The sequence below is a fragment of the Pelodiscus sinensis genome, chromosome 9, assembly GCF_052426305.1.
Source record: "Pelodiscus sinensis isolate ZL-2025 chromosome 9, ASM5242630v1, whole genome shotgun sequence".
Taxonomy (NCBI): Eukaryota; Metazoa; Chordata; order Testudines; family Trionychidae; genus Pelodiscus; species Pelodiscus sinensis.
Window position 1 is genome coordinate 33,353,059 of NC_143060.1, and position 16,869 is coordinate 33,369,927.

The 16,869-nt window shown below is 42.6% G+C and overlaps 1 long non-coding RNA gene across 1 annotated transcript; it reads left to right on the top strand.

Moving 5' to 3' along the window:
- The first annotated feature begins 343 nt into the window (after positions 1-343).
- Positions 344-15,596, top strand: LOC102445491 (uncharacterized). Its single transcript, XR_003088791.3, has 3 exons — positions 344-698; positions 2,296-2,509; positions 11,816-15,596. It is a non-coding gene; the product is annotated as an uncharacterized LOC102445491 (long non-coding RNA).
- Positions 15,597-16,869: the final 1,273 nt, after the last annotated feature.

Here is a 16,869-nt window from a genome sequence, read left to right on the forward strand (position 1 = left end):
CCTTATGTGGAACAGGATGATTGGCCTTACCTCAGAGTTCAAATAGGAAAGCAGCACAAACTGGATTAAAAATAAACGCAGAGAAAACCAACATTACGAGGGTAGGAAATTGAACAACAGATGCAAAAGTCAATGGAAAAGATGTTGGATAGGTGGGTAGGTTCTGCTCTCAGGAGAGTATGTCAAAATTTAAAGATGTGAGTGATAAGAATGTTTGTACAGGATTCGGAAAAGCAAACACCAATTTTGAAAAGGTGAAGAACATCTGGTCGAACAGATATTCTTCACGCTGAACTTAAGATCAGGTTATAACAAGTGATTTTTCATGTTTTTTTACAGAGATTGCTACTGGAAAGATCAGACATGTCTGATGACCATGGCTAACAACAAACAAAATTAGAGGCAGCCCATCACTGATGACTAAGAAAAATATTACTTATTCCACAGAAAGATTAATAACAAATGTGAGCATAAGGAGCTGACAGAATGGGACATATGAGAAAATACTATCAAAGACAGAAGACTCAGCTAAGCAAGCATGGAATTGGCTGCTTGAGGCAGGAAAGAGAAACTTGCAGAAGATGGTAATAGAATATTGAATGCACTGCCATTACCCAAGAAGAACCAGAACTACCAAGCAATCAGTATCAGTGGAGGAGCTAGACTGCCCAATGTGTTAGTGGCACTGAGGAGCTAAGGTAAGGTTTATTGTATGAATTAGGTTTAATTTTTATTCTGTTACAAAATTAGAGGATGAAAGAAATTTAATGGCTGCAAGACAGATCCTGTGCTGTGCTGTGTCTGTGTATACCAGTGGAAGATCTGGCCTGTAATATCTTGATTTCAGTAAATCATTTCATATAGTGTATGTAGATGACTACAATCATTGTATTCTACCACTTACTTTTTAACCACTATATTAGAAGTTTCAGAAGTCCCTAGCACATAGAACAACTCCAAAAATTGGGTGTCACATCTTTCCAAAATAATTCAAAGGGTTCTAGGTTTGTTTTTTCCCCAGGGTAAGTGATTAAGCAAGTGAGAATTTCTAGGCCAATCTGTTTTTGAGAGATGCCATTTGAAAAAGAGTTGACCCTAATGGGAAAAGTCAGTGTATATTCAGAATCAGTTTGGCTGTCCAGACACTCTCAGATTCAACCTTTTCCTCCCAAATAAAAAATGCCGTGCAAAAAACCACACATACGAAATCAGGCAGATTATATGTGACTAAGTTAGAAGGTGGATAAAAATAATGTATACTAATTCAGTATGATTTTAACTGGAGAGGGCTTCTCCCTTCCCTATTGAAGCCAATGACAAAATTTCCATTGCTTCTATGGACACTGAGTCGGGGCCCAGCTATAATCATAGTGGGCAATGTATAGAGTTAGTGGGAACTTTCCAGTAGACTGAGGTAAAGGATCAGTATTATGGACTTATGTAGCATCTAAGGAAGGTAGTATGAGATGCTTTATAGGATCTGGTGGACATTTGGGGATATTATGAGTACCAATGTAGTAAAATTGCAAGGAGTTGTGCCAGACATGCCTTGTAAGGTGTCTGTGAAAATGTTATGATTGGACAAGCATGATCACTTTTTATGTTTGTATCACCTTTATGTAGTCAGTCATGTATAGGGTGCATCTGTATTTCCAGACTTGGGCCGCGGTGGGCATCTGGGTAATCACCACCCCCAACAGAGTGGCATCAGCACTAATTATTCTGCTTGATGGCCCATCAAGTGAAATCGGCTGTACAATAAACCCATTGAAAGGATTAGGGACTACACCTTATGACTAAGGATGTTAGCATGTAGTCATTTACACAATTAACTGCTAAGCCTGGGTTTATTGGTTAATCCTAATGACTTCACACCCTCCCTCCCCTGCCTCCCCCCTTCCCCCACCTTGCTGCTTCTGTATCGAACTGGTGCACATACAGAGTCAGCTCCCCCGGAGCCATCTGCCTCCCTGCCCTACTTCCTCTGATAGAGAGGCAACAGCGCGGAGGGTGGTGGGGAGGCAGACAGTACATGCAGGAAGCCAGCTTTCAGACTGGCTCCTTACACATACTGGCTCTGTGGAGCCGCCTCCCCCATTCCACTCTGCTGCCTCTGTATCAGTGAGAGGGAGCAGGCAGGAGCTGGTACTCAGCAGTTAAGTGGTTACAAAAATTCAGCGGTTACGTGGTTACAAAAATAAACGTTTACTAACAACCCTATTTAGGACTCAGCCAGGCATGCGGGGGTATGCATATGGACAGAATTCTTAAGCCTTTCAATGCCATGTGCTATAGGTTTGCGTCTGAAACAAAGGAAGTACAAGCACATGGCAAAAGGACTATAAAGGGCAGCTGCTGAATCATCACCATTCTGTCTTCAATTCTGCTTCTTACCTCTTGAGGACTTTTGCTATAAACTGAATGAAGGACTCAATGACCCATCCAAGCTATGGATGTGATCCAGAGGGACTTTGAAGCCTGAAAACTCATCCACACTACTAAGAACCTGGTATGTGAGCTTTGTAGTCTGACGTACATTCCAAATTGCTTTACCATTTAACAACTTTTCTTCTTCTTTCATTAGTTTTAGACTTGAAAGGATTATATGTGAACAGTGGGTTTTCATTTATTTATTTATTTAGTTAGTTAGTTATTTTAATAACTTCTCACTGTACAGGACTTATGTGCTGCCGAGGAGCCAGAGAACTGCGTTGCAAAAAAAAAGGATTGTGTGATTTCTTTTTAGTTTTTTAACCACTGTGGAGTATCAGAAGCACAATTTGGGCACATATAGTAGCACAGCTAAAGCTGAAATAAGCTATGCAACTTTAGCTACGTCAATTGCGTAGCTTGAATTGAAATAGCTTATTTCGGCTTTTGACATGGTCTACACAGCAGGAAGTCCGAGAGAGCTCTCTTCCTTTGACTTCCCTTAGTCCTTGTAAAATGAGGGTTACAGGAGTCAGAGTACAGTAATTCCTCATATAACACGTGCCCACTTAACACGTTTTCACGATAGCATGATTTTTTTTAGGGAACGTTTTTTGAATTACACGACGGGCCCCGGAATAACACAATTTCTCCAGCTGGCCCATTGCCGGCATCTGCGCAGGGCTTCCCCTGCCTCCCTGCAAAGCAGCAGAGGGTTCACCTCTCACCGCGCCGGTCCCAGCGACCTTCCTCCCCCTCGCCAAACGCAGTGCGGGTCCAGGCAGACCCATCACAGGCATACTCCCAACCCAATCCCCCTCCCTTCTCCTCTCCTTCCCTTCCCTTCCCCAGAGCCAAACACCTCCCCTCCTTGCTGAAACCCAGTCCCCTTTCTCCCCCAACCTTATGTCCAGGTCCCAACAGACACCGCCACTTGAAAAGCAACCCCCCACCTTTTCCATTATTTTCAATGGGAAAATTGACCCTGCATAACACGTTTTCACTTAACACGATCATTTTCTGAAACATATCTATAGTGATAAATGAGGAATTACTGTAAGTGATCCTCCGGCTTGCCGTTATTTCGACATTATGTTGAAATAGTCTGCATCTACACTACAAGCCATTACGTTATTTTGAAATAACATCAGTTATTCTAAAATAACACTGCTGAGTAGATGTATTCTTTGTGACTAGCTGAGGAGTTTAACTTCAGTGTTACCGACCAGTCTTGGGATTATGCTGTCCCTTTTGCAACCTACCCTGACCTTGGCATTTGCAGATGAGGTTAAGATTGGCAGTATTGGGAACACTCTTAAGGACAGAGAAGTAATACAAAGACACTTCTTTTTCATCTCTAATTTCTGTGATTCTATCAACTGTTATGCTGTTGGCTATCAAAGAAGCTTTCACCTTCTTTTCTACTGGATTCCATTTAAAAAACATTTCCTACACATTTTCACACCAGTAATGGGGTCACCGCACACCTGGTCATAGAAACACAAATCCCCTTAACAAACATGAGGAACTGAATGAATAACACCTTGAATGCTGCTTTGAAAAAGTGACCCAACAGAGTTAAGTCTGTAAAGATAGCTCACGAATGTATGAAAATCTAGATAGAAATGTCACCCCATCAAGTATCAAGATTACAACTGTAAAATGAATAATATTAAAGGAATAGTCTGAATGGATTCTGAAAGGACTATCTACATGCATTTCAGAAGAGTGTAGAGACACTTACAGTCTGATTCACATTTAAACTAACTCTGGTATAAGTAAAATTTAAACCCACTTCAAATCCTCCTTACAGTGCCAGGTTGGTGTAAAGAGACTGTCATGTAAGTGAGAATCTGATGCTAAGAATTTCCATACAACTGATTCTATGCTCTTTGGAATACAACTATTCCCCTTCTCTCCCCCCGCCTTTACTCTCCTCATATACTGTACTGCACTTTCTTTAAAACTTAAAATAGTATAATGTGCATTCCATTTTATGTTCCTAGAAGAGTAACACAGATCTTATAATTGGAATTTATATCTCTCATTCCCATTATGGTCTGACAACACTAGACTGGTAATTCCGAAGATTCTTAGATTTAGTTAGTCCATCTGATATCGTTTTACTTTGTGTGATACATTCTATCACAAGATACCATGGCACATTGAACACTTAATTCTGTGTGTTCATCCAGCAATGAATTTTATCACCATTGAGTTTTGTGAGTTCACAAAATAGCCCAATTTTGAGAAAAATATGAACATGCTCATGTTTTTCACCAAAAAAAATCAGACCCATTTTCTTTCAAGCAAAATCTTCAAGCAAAAGTCTGTAACACTTCAATGTTACTACTAAAGCAAATAGAACATTCAAATGTACACACATTCATATGTGAGAAATGGCCATTTTGAGAAAACTACAAAAAAAAAAAACCTTTTCACAGTTGGAAAATAACTTTCCTACACCACTTGTTGTCATTATATCTCTGTTCTACTCCAAAATTGAAATAATATATTATGAGAAAAGAAACTATATTGAAAATAACAGAGTAGAAGTAACAGCTGTAAAGGAGAAGAAACAGCTTGAGAAGAAATTGTTATTGTTGGAAATTAAAGCTTTCTCATAGTGTCTACTTTAAATGGAAGAAAGAGGCCAGGTAATAGATCACATGTATAACAACCAGAGTCAGGACCTGGGGATCTTTATATGTAGAAAGAAACTGAGGCAGCAATATTTTGAGGGGCCAAGGTTTTGTGCTTTTTAAAAAGTCTTGAAAAGGGACATAGTTTCCTTCTGATTCAATCTTCCTTTAATTCTGCTCCCAAGCAAACTGAACTGAGGTAATCTAGATAGATACTGGTCTTTTTTTTTTTTTTTGTCAATGAGCTTGACAAAAAAGGGGAAATATGAAGGGAAAATTGTCAAAGGTTGGTATAAAAACATTTAGAGGTTTATTCTGAACATACTGGCTGTGTCTACATTGGCACCCCTTTCCGGAAAAGGGATGCTAATGTAGACTTCGGAATTGCAAATTCCGTGTGGGATTTAAATATCCCCCGCGGCATTTGCATTTACATGGCTGCTGCTTTTTTCCGACTTGGGGATAAGCTGGAGAAAAGTGCCAGTCTAGACATGATTCTCCGGAAAATAAGCCCTTTTCCGGAGGATCTCTTATTCCTTGAAAGTAGGAATCCCCAAGCCGGAAAAAAGCGGAACTTGCAATTCCGAAGTCTACATTAGCATCCTTTTTCCGGAAAGGGGTGCCAATGTAGACATAGCCACTGGGTTCAACAGAAATTGGAAACAAGAATGCTTGCAGTCGGGGATCATTCAGTGTTAAGTGTTAAGCAGAGATTCTTCTGATGGAATCAAGGCCAGATTTGGCCCTTAGGCTGTAATTTGGGCACTTTTGGAGTCTGCTTTATCCTAGAAACACTGAGCTGTTTTGTCCCTAATTTTGTGAATATATGCATTCTTCTACCTGAACAATGAAATCTTTATTCAAAAATGAGGAACAGAATAAGTGGCTGTGGCTGTATCTTAATAGTGTTGGGATTCTTTCCTGTTTTGCCTCTTGAGACCATCTCACAAGCACACTAGGGAAGTTTGATCTAGATGAAATTACTAATATGATGGATGCAAAACTGGATGACAGGTTGAAACTCTCTTAACTGGGATTCTCTAGTCCAGCAACATCCATGGTCCAACAGGGATGTTGCAGGACCAGAGAGACCCAGTGAAGGGCCAGCTGCAAGGATCCCTGTGGGGCTGGCAGGGCAGTGGGCTGCCCACAGCAAGCTGATGGCAGGGCTGCCCAGAGGGGGTGGGAGACCCAGTGCATGGTTGCCCAGCAAACAAGCAGTGCGGCTTCCCTGTGGGTCCTGGAGCCTCAGTGCTGGGTTGCCCAGTGGGTCTGGAGCCATGGCAGCAATAGCTGCCCAGTGGGGTCAGCAGGGCAGTGGGGCCAGCAAGAGGTGGGGAACTGGCTGGGGGTTGGCAGCCATGCTGGGAGAAAGGGGGCAGTGGCAGGGGACAGAGAGGACCTCCCCTGGTCCAGCAAAATCTCTCATCCAGACTGGTCAGGTCCCGAGGGTGCTGGACCAGGAAGGTCCAACTTGTAGTTATTGATGGCTTGCTGTCAAACTGGAGGAAAGTGGGGTCCTGAAAGGGTCTTTCTGAGGTCTGCTATTAGGGGAGCAGACAGCCTTGCTGGGTAAAGCAGGGGAAGGGAGCGACTCCGCACTCCCTGAAGGGGCATGTCATTGGGCAGATGTAGCCCTCAGTGCTGCCAGTGGGCAGTATGACTGCCCGCCCAGCCTTCAAAGCTGCCTGAAGTATGCTGTGCAGAACTCCAGCAGCGATTTAATGGGCTGCGGCAGCCGAGAGCCGCAGGCGCTTTTGGATCACTGGGCCCTGGGGCAGTTGTCCCCTTTGTCCCCTCGTTGGCGGCCCTGGGTATTATTCAATGTCTTTATTCATCACTTAGATAATGGAATGAAGAGACAACTTTTAAAATTTGCAGATCACCGCAAGCTGGGAGGATGTGGCAGGGTTCACTTGAGACCTAGTGGGCAGGCTGTGCCTCAGCTGTCTGAGTCTTGGGCAATTTTAAGGCCTAGCAGCTGAGTTACAGTCCTGGTGTTCCCAGGATTTCCCCTGTCAGATGGAGGGCAGGGAATAGAAAGGGGATAAAAAGGCTCTCCCTTTCCACCAGGGCCCAGCCAGCACCCAAGAAAAACGAGGAGTCTCAGTATAACTGACCAGCTTCCCCTGGGCTGCTTCTGACCTCCCCTTCTTCTCTCTTCAGTTTGGGGTATGGTTGTGGGGCTCATAGAATCATAGAATACTAGGACTGGAAGGGACTTCGAGAGGTCATCGAGTCCAGTCCCCTGCCCTCATGGCAGGACCAAATACTGTATAGACCATCCCTGATAGACATTTATCTAACCTACTCTTAAATATCTCCAGAGATGGGGATTTCACAACCTCCTTAGGCAATTTATTCCAGTGTTTAACTACCCTGACAGTTAGGAACGTTTTCCTAATGTCCAACCTAAACCTCCCTTGCTGCAGTTTAAGCCCATTGATTCTTGTTCTATCCTCAGAGGCCAAGATGAACAAGTTTTCTCCTTCCTTCTTATGACACCCTTTTAGATACCTGAAAATGGCTATCATGTCCCCCCTCAGTCTTCTCTTTTCTAAACTAAACAAACCCAGTTCTTTCAGCCTCCCTTCATAGGTCATGTTCTCTAGACCTTTAATCATTTTTGTTGCTCTTCTCTGGACCCTCTCCAATTTCTCCACATCCTTCTTGAAATGAGGTGTCAGAACTGTACACAATACTCCAACTGAGGCCTAACCAGCCCAGAGTAGAGCGGAAGAATGACTTCTCGTGTCTTGCTCACAACACACCTGTTAATGCATCCCAGAATCATGTTTGCTTTTTTTGCAACAGCATCACTCCTGTTAACCCCAGTTTCCCTCTCAGCAAAGGGCGGTTCCCCAGGATGCTGGAAATCCCCAAATGACTTTTGGAAATATTGAGAGCGTGGGAGCAGCACTCACTTTCCTCCTGCTCCTAGAAGCTGAGTATCATGGCTGCTCTAGCTGATGGGGACAGAGATGGCTCGGAGCCACATTGGGGGGTGGCTGCTCAGGCAGCTGCTCTGGCAGCCAGGGCCATGCTGGGGGTTGGCTGCCGCTGGGGCTGAGGCTGCATTGTGGGGTGGCTGCTTCCAGCATTTCGGGCTTAGAACACATGGCAGGTGGGCGGGTTGCTGCCAGGGGGACAATGCTGAAGCCACAGCCAGGTGGGTTGCTGCTGGGGTGTTGAAGCCACTGCCAGGGGGTTGAACCTGTGGGCAGGCAGGTTGCTGTCGGGGTGGGAGGGAGGTTGAAGCCACAGGTGGACATGTTGCTGCTACTGGGGGTCGGAGCTGTGGGTGGGTTGGAGACGAGGATGGGCCCGTGGGTGCTCAGGCAGCCGCTCTGGCATAGAATCCCTTGTAGATTCTTCTGTTCCAGAAGTTGCTGCCTGTCTGCAACAAGTCTCTTCTTCACTCCTCCCCTACTTGCCTGTCAGTGTCCTTTAAAGCAGGTTCTCCATTTAGTCAGAGCATGCTGTTCAGCTGCTGATGGGAGGGTCCTTTTTGGTTTGATACTGCTCCACAACTCCCTTAGCCTTAGGATAGGGTCTCTAGCCATCCTCACAGAAGGGTTGCTAGTGCTTTGGGAAGGACAAAATCAGAATTCCAAACAACCATGACAAGTTGGAGAACTGGTCTGAAATCAGCAAGATGGAGTTCAATAAAGACAAGGTAAAGTACTATACTTAAGAAGGAAAAAATAAAATGTTCAACTACTAAATGAGGAATAAATTGCTAAACAGCAGGGCTGTGTCTACACTGGCCTCCCTTTTGGAAAAGGGATGCTAATGTAGCATTTTGGAATAGGCAAATCCACGGGGGATTTAAATATCCCCCGTGGTATTTGCATTAACATGGTTGCCGCTTTTTTCCGGCTTGGAGATAAGCCGGAGAAAAGCGCCAGTCTAGACGTGATTCTCCAGAAAATAAAATAAAGTACTTGAAAGTAGGAATAAGAGATCCCCTGGAAAAGGCTTTATTTTCCGGAGAATCACGTCTAGACTGGCACTTTTCTTCAGCTTATCTCCAAGCCAGAAAAAAGCGGCAGCCATGTTAATGCAAATACCGCGGGGGATATTTAAATCCCCCACGGATTTGCCTATTCCAAAGTGCTACATTAGCATCCCTTTTCCGAAAGGGAGGCCAGTGTAAACACAGCCCAGTATTGCTGAAAAGAATCTAGGAATGATAGTGCATCAGAAAGTGAATATGAGCCAATGGTGTGATGCAGTTGCAAAAAAACCAAACCCACACACTTCAGGAAAATGTGGACAAATTGGAAAGAGCCCAGAGAGCAACAAATGATAAAAGGGTTGGAAAACCTGTCCTATGAGGAAAAGTGTAAAACACTGAGCACATTTAATCTGGAAAAAAGAAGACAGAGAACCTGATGATAGTCTTCAGCTTTGTTAAGGGCCATTATAAAGAGGACAGTAATCAATTGCTCTCCATGTCCAGGGAAGATATGACAAAAAATAGAGGGATTAGTCTCTAGTAACGGAGATTTAGGTAACATATTTGGAAAATCTTTCTAAATGTAAGGATAGTTAAGCGTTGGAATAGGCTTCCCCTAGAGCAGGGGTGTCCAAACTTTTTTCAAAGAGGGCCAGATTTGATGAAGTGAATATGCGTGAGGGCCGACCATTTTGCCTGACATTCTTTGAACCATTAAAATTAAATGCAAATTAACTATTTTATGCAAAGTTTATTGCAAACGGCATACTTTTCATTTCGTCACATGGATGACAAATCTAAACAGGTGTTAAATCACTCTGCCTTTCATATCTGAAGGCCAGATGAAAAAAAAATCCAGGAAGCTGAAATATATGTCAGGAACATTGTAAAGTACATTACATATTATTGGTAATAAAGGTTGTCTGTCAACTTTTAAGTTCAAAAAATATGAACAGGAACATAACACCAAGTATACATGTTGTGTCCAAATATATTTATAACTGATTTAGACCAACTGACATTAACTGAGATTTTATAATGTATTCATCTCAATACATATGGATTCGTTGGGGGCCATAAAAGATAGATATTGCCAAATTACCTGTGGGGCCGTATTAAACCGGAACAAGGGCCGCAATTGGCCTGCGGGCCGGACTTTGGACATGCCTGCCCTAGAGAGACTGTGAAATTGCCATCCATGGAGGTTTTAAGAACAAGTTAAACATACAAGTTAAATATACTTCAACACAAAGGACTAGAGAGTAGATGGAGGAATCTCTCCTCATCTCCAAAAAACCCTTACCCTATAATTCTCCATGGCTTTCCCTTTGTACTCTCGGTGTACTAATAGTTAAAATACCTATCCCTTCTTAAAACAATCCTCCCTGGCATTCTGTATTTGCTTACTTTTTTATTTAATAAACACCTGTATGCCATTGTCCTGTCCATGAATAAAAAGATACCTTGCTTTTATTGTGTCACATATGAGAAGGAAATAAATTCACCACAGGTTGAAGTGTATAATCCCAATGAGTGGAAATAAATCTAACATTTCAAACACAGGCTTGTTCTATTTGTCAGCCATCATCAGTCTACCAACCATGTCTTATTTATTCCATGCCACAGTTAGAGGCAACACAGTCTAGGTAGATGACTTCTATTCTTGTTTTATTTGTGTTTCTGTAGGGCAACTGTATTTGTTGTATGTGAACTATTATTTCTTTTTATTCAGTAATAGAGTATTGGTCGTTATCTGCAATGAGGGTGTGAGTTGGGGTTTTTTTGGGGGGGGGGCGTTCAGTATAGTGAGAATACTCTATTCCTTGCTGTTTTTAGGAATAAATAAAGTATTACCTGAACTAGACAGCAAGATACAAAAAAACCCACCTTTAATCCAAAGCAGTCTGAGTCAATTATTTCCTCCCATGTATAAAGCAAAAAGGCCAGAGATAAGAGGAAAATCTAGAGTTCCTCACCCATCATTCCATGGGGCTAGGGTTATCAAGGAACCTGTCTGTAAAACAATAATTGTTTCATAGAACAAGTTTGAAGATTGGAAATGGTTTTTATTCTGATGAGGAAGAAAACTGAGACCTTTGAAAGATTGTTCTTGGAAAAACATGACACACACACACATCTTTGAATAGACAAGGGGTGATTGGGATTCTCACCTGCTTTACAGCAAGTATTTGAACATGGGTCTCAAACAGCCCATGAATGCTTTCAAACTACTGAGCTATTGGGTGCTCTATTAGGGTGGGGTTCTCCCACCTCTGACAAACCACTTCTGTTTCAGCAAATAAAAAGCTTAGTTGAAATATTTTGACTAGCTCTAGCTTGCAATACTGAATAGGGGGTCAAAGGTCATGTCCAAATATTCCCAATAAAGGACAAAGGAGGAACATGGAAGAAGCAGAATCCTTAGAGAGGTAAGTGAAGCTTCATGGATGTGAGGAATGATTTGTTAGGCCACATGTCTGACTAGGCTCTGTCTGTATTTGCTGTCCTAACTTCAGCAGTAGGATGGAAAAAAGCAGGGACTGCCATAGCTCTTGGAGCCATCAGACCAACTCCAGGTAGCTCAAATGTGAGGCTCAGAGAAATCTGTGTATGTCAGTGTTGTCTGTCTCCATCAGCAGAAACTTGCTCACACAATTGTTTTGTTGGGGTATGATGATTTCCCTTTCCATTCTTGATTAAGAAGGGAGTCTCATTCACATGGAGGCTTGTCTCCAAAGTTGAGGGATGCTGCCAAATTGGATTCATTTCTCTGTTCTTTTGGCAGACTGGTCCAGTGGAACTACAAATGACCATCCCTTCCAGGAGACCATCCCTAATTGGAGAGGAAGTATGTGACATTTGATGCCTTTCAAAACATCCAAGCTTGAAAACATTCCTCAGTTTTAACTGGTCACCATCAAGGCTAGCCCGTCTCTTTTCTAATGTCTACAAAGCTACACATGGTAGATGTGAATTGAAGAGACACAGCCCAGATAATCTTAACAGTGGCTCAGGGAAAGATTCTTTGACCATCTCCACATGTTCTAAAAAAGCTGTTTTTAACTAGAAATACTAATCTACATTAAATAAAAATAAATTATTATTAAACTATACATTATAATTATTATTAATAATAAACATGTTCCTTAATTAATTGGTACCAATATCTACATACACCCAACATTTAATACAAATCAAATGTAACTAAGCATGGGCCAGAATGTGCTATCCTCACTCACGTTGGACCTGATACAAAGCCCACTGAGATTAATGGAAAGATCCCTACTGATGTCAGAAGGCTTTGGTTCAGGTCTGCTTAATGGAGAAAGGTGGTACATAATGTAAGTAAAGATAACACATTCTGGCCCCATATGTTTTGCTTGTTTAACAAAATGTTTGGAGAGAAGCCAAAAGTATCAGCATTTACCTACATTTTTAGCTATAAGTACCTCCATCAGTGCCACTTATTCAAATGTATTTGAAAGCATTAGGTCTGCATGTAAACACAAAAGGGCCAGGGGCTAAATTCCACACTGACATAAGTGGGAACAATGATATTAGTGGTAATAAAATTGCACCTGCTTATGCCGGCACAGATATTTTTCTCTAAAATTTGAATGCTTGTAAACCAATTATTTTAAATGTAAGACTCTGTGAAAGTATTATGAGTAGCAGTCATAAACCCAATTTTTATTACAGCATTTATTAAAAATAGACAGTATATACTAAATAAGATGTAATTAACCTTAGTTGTAGTGTGTGATTCTTATTGTACAAACAATATCACTATTGAGGAAAAATTCAATCTGGAGAGGCATTTGACAGCCATTTAAAAAACAAACAAAAGGCAGTGGAAATTGATTAGAAAACAACATTTCAACTACTCTCATTTTTGGGTGGGGGAATGTTACAAATTGTGTCTTGGATTTTCCTTAGGGCAACACTGAATACTAATTTGCATTGAATGAACGTGATTTGCCACTTTTCAGTAATGGTCCAGTAAATGAATGCCACCTTCTTTACCAGTGGCCATCAAACAACATCTGTGTAATCGGCTATATAGTGCATATTGTGAGTCATGGCAGCAGAAAGCACAAAAAATAATTTGAGATGCATGAGCAGAGAAGCTGAGAATGAAGTTTTGAAAGTCTAAAGAATGGAATTTTAATTAAAAAGTTTTATATTAGCGATGAGCCTCAACTAATTATCTGATACCTGGTTTGGCTCAGTTTTGTCTCCATTTTATGTGAATGGATCCTTTAAATCAATCAATCAAACAAAAACCAAGGATCTTCTCTCAGAGGCTATGACTACACTGCAGTTTTTGTGCAAAAACAGCCATTTTTGTGCAAAAACTTGCAGCACGTCCACACTGCAAGCGCGTTTTTGCACAAGAAAATGTACAGTACATCGTAAGAAGAAAGGGCTTTTTGCACAAGAGTTATTCTTCTTTCTACAAGGACTAAGCCTTTTTGTGCAAGAGCTCATTCTGTTAATGGCAATCAGAGCTTCCTTGCGCAAGAGTGTCCATGCAGCGTGGACACTCTCTTGTGCAAAAGCACATCACTTCTGCAATGTGCTTTTGTAGTGTGGATGCTCTCTTGCAGAAGATCTTTTCCGCAAAAAGCTTCTTGAGCAAGAAGTCTGCAGTGTAGACGTTGCCTCAGTGTACAGCAGAGGAGACTGACAGTGTTTTTAAGGGTGAAATTTTCAAATGAACAAAGCTATGGGGATTGAGCACAAAACTTTCAGTTGTGCCTTTGAAAATACCTTGATAACTCCCACAGATATGGAGGATACCCATGAACTTAGCAGCAAGCTTGTTTTCCCTCAGGGTATGTCTGCACTGAAGTTGGGAGCATGCTTTCCAGCTCAAGTAGAAAGACATGTACTCACGCTGTTCGAGCTAGCCCATTAAATATAGCAACAAAGCCAGGGCTAGCATAGGCAGCAGCTCATGCTAGCCACCTGAGTACAAGCCCTCCTAGACTGGAGCCACTGTCCATGCTACACCGTTATTTGCAGCACACTAGCTCCGTGGAGCCAGGCTTGTTCCCCTACTCAAGCTAGGAAGCATGTTCCCATGTTCCCAGCTGCACTGCAGCTGTAACTCCTGCATGAAGAAGTAACTGCAATCTGCCCCAACATATACACTGAAAGTTAGAAGACGCTTAAGGAAAGATCTCAGGAACAGCTTCTTCTTCTGCTGGTCATTGGAACAACCTGGTATGTAAAGAAGTGGGAAATCAGGTGAGGGGGGATACCAATACAGAGGGCCAGGTGTGGCAGCCGCCATTAAAGATTGAACTGGGGACTTCCAGAGCCAAAAGTATGAGTGTACTACATTCGAGTGTGAGCGAAGAGCCAAGTGCCATAGGTAGAGACACACTCTCCAAGGATCAGTTGTGAGCTGTGGGGCACACGCATTACATATTGTCCATTGGGTTGCATAAGGCTCATTTAAGTTCTACTTTGGGGCTGTAAGTGGGCTTACATGGTGCATAGGCCTCATCTCATCCCCTGCATGCATTTCACTCACAGCGAGATGCTGTTTGCCTTCTCACATGACATGTGGTGGCCTTTGTAGATGAGAGCTCTCCAGTCATAAATTCACTGTTTCTACAGGCTCAAGCACTTTAAAAACCATTAGTTAGGCTATGCCTGCATGTCCATGTGCATGTTTGTGCCAGTACCCACCTATTGTCCATGACTGTACCCCAAAAGCATGTATCTGAGGGTGAGCAGAGGTCAACTAAGCTAGCAGGCCTGAAAAGTGTGCATTAATACATGACTCAGGCTGTAGCATAGCCCCAAACTCATGTCTATATGCAATGTGGACAAAGATAAAGGGTATGTATCAGTTCTCAAGTTTCCATAATGCCCAACCTCCCCTCCCCCATTCCCACAATGCTCTGAACCCTGCCCTTTATCCAGTCTGTAAAGGTCCCTGTCCCACTGTTTTCACCAGAAGACACGAGCTGTGCTGACCATATCAAAGCAATTCTGTGCTGAATGCTTTTGAGCTATGCAGGTGAACAAGAATTATGCTCCAAAGCAGCAGCTTGGCCCATTGACCACACCTGGGCGCTGAGCAATATGCAGTCAGAGCACCACATCCTCTCAGAGCAGCAGGAACATTCACCTGTACAAGGAAATTTCACAGAGACTGGAGGAGGCAGCATTGAGCGGACTCTGGCCTGGTGCTGGGAACTCATCAAACATTTGGGATTCTTGTACAGAAAGGCAAAAGACGCCAATAGTTTATCCCAGTGAGATCTTCCAACATTCCACTTCTGTTACAAGTTGAACCAGGTGCTGTCAAGGGCTTCCAGTACAGATCCTGAAGTGACTCATGACTCTCTCCTCACACCTACTGGTCTCATTGTCCAATGGGTTGCCGTTCAAGGCCAGCATGTAGCAGCAGCAGGGAACACGGAAGATGCTCTGGAAGACCCAGAGGACATGGAGCATGTGATTCTGTACCTATGCCGATGAAGCCAGTTGAGAGGTTTGCCCTCCCATGAACCCCAAGGGGGCTGCCAAGCTGTGGCAGGAACTAGAGCTCAAGGCTGGTAAGTCACAATGGAACCCCACTCACCCTGCCAATATCCCCTCTTGCTCTGTGCTAAATTCCTGCTTTTTTTTAAGCCCAGTCCCTGCTTTGCTTCTAGCCTTAAATGGTCCCCAGGCAATACGCAGCTATAAATCAATGATTTTATTGATTTCCGACAAACCACCATTACGCATTTGGCAGAAGCTATAAAACAGATTATTAATGCACAATCATTGGGCCCCTGTGTCTGTGTGTTTCTCAGCCAGCACAAAAGTAGCTATGGTCTCGGGCCATGTGAATGGGGGAATGAGGTGGGGGCAGTTGGGCATGGGACCGTTGTAGAAAATTTACAGTTTTTTGACTAAAGTTAGTAACAGCTGTGTTTTGTCAGAAGATTAAAGTTTTCCTGCTTCCTCCCTCCCCAACTTTACTATCCCTTACAAAAAGGGAGATATGTGAAAGGACAAGGGGAGGGGTGGTAGGCCCAGGCAGGGGACGGGAACATTATGATTGTCTGAGGAAAAGTTAGTCACTTTAGAAAGTATACTTTTTTTTAACCGTCTCTGCTCTTGGTATCTGGCCTCTCCTTGCACTGGGTCAGACCAAAGGTCCATTTACCCTACTATCCTGTCTTCTGACAGTCACCAATTCCAGGTTCCTCAGAGGGAATGAACAGAACAGGCAATCATCAAATGATCCTGTTGTATATTTCCAGCTTCCGGCAAACAGAGCCTAGAGACGTCCTCCCTGCCCATTCTGGCTAATACCACTGACAGACCTATCCTCCATGAACTTAGCTAGCTCTTTTTTATTAAACCCTGTTATAGTCTGACTGTGTACTGTGTGAAGAAATACTTCCTTTTGTTTGTTTAAACCTGATGCCTATACATTTCATTTGGTGACTGTTAGCTCTTGTGTTACAAGGAGTAAATAGCACTTAATTATTTACTTTTTCCACACTAGTCATGATTTTTTGGCCTCCATCATATCTCCCTTACTCACCTGTTTTGCAAGCTAAAAAGTCCCAGTCTTACTAATCTCTTCTCATATGGAAGCTGTTCCATACTCCTAATCATTTTTGTTGCATTTTTCTGAACCTTTTCTGATTCTAATGTATTTTTTTGGAGATGGGGCGACCACATATGCAAGCTGTATTCAAGATGTGTGTGTGTCATTGATTTATATAGAAGTAACTTGATAATTTCTGTTTTTCCCTCTATTCCTTTCTTAGGGTGTGTCTAGACTACAGTTTTTTTTTAAATGGCCTTTTTTTTTAAAAAAAAACA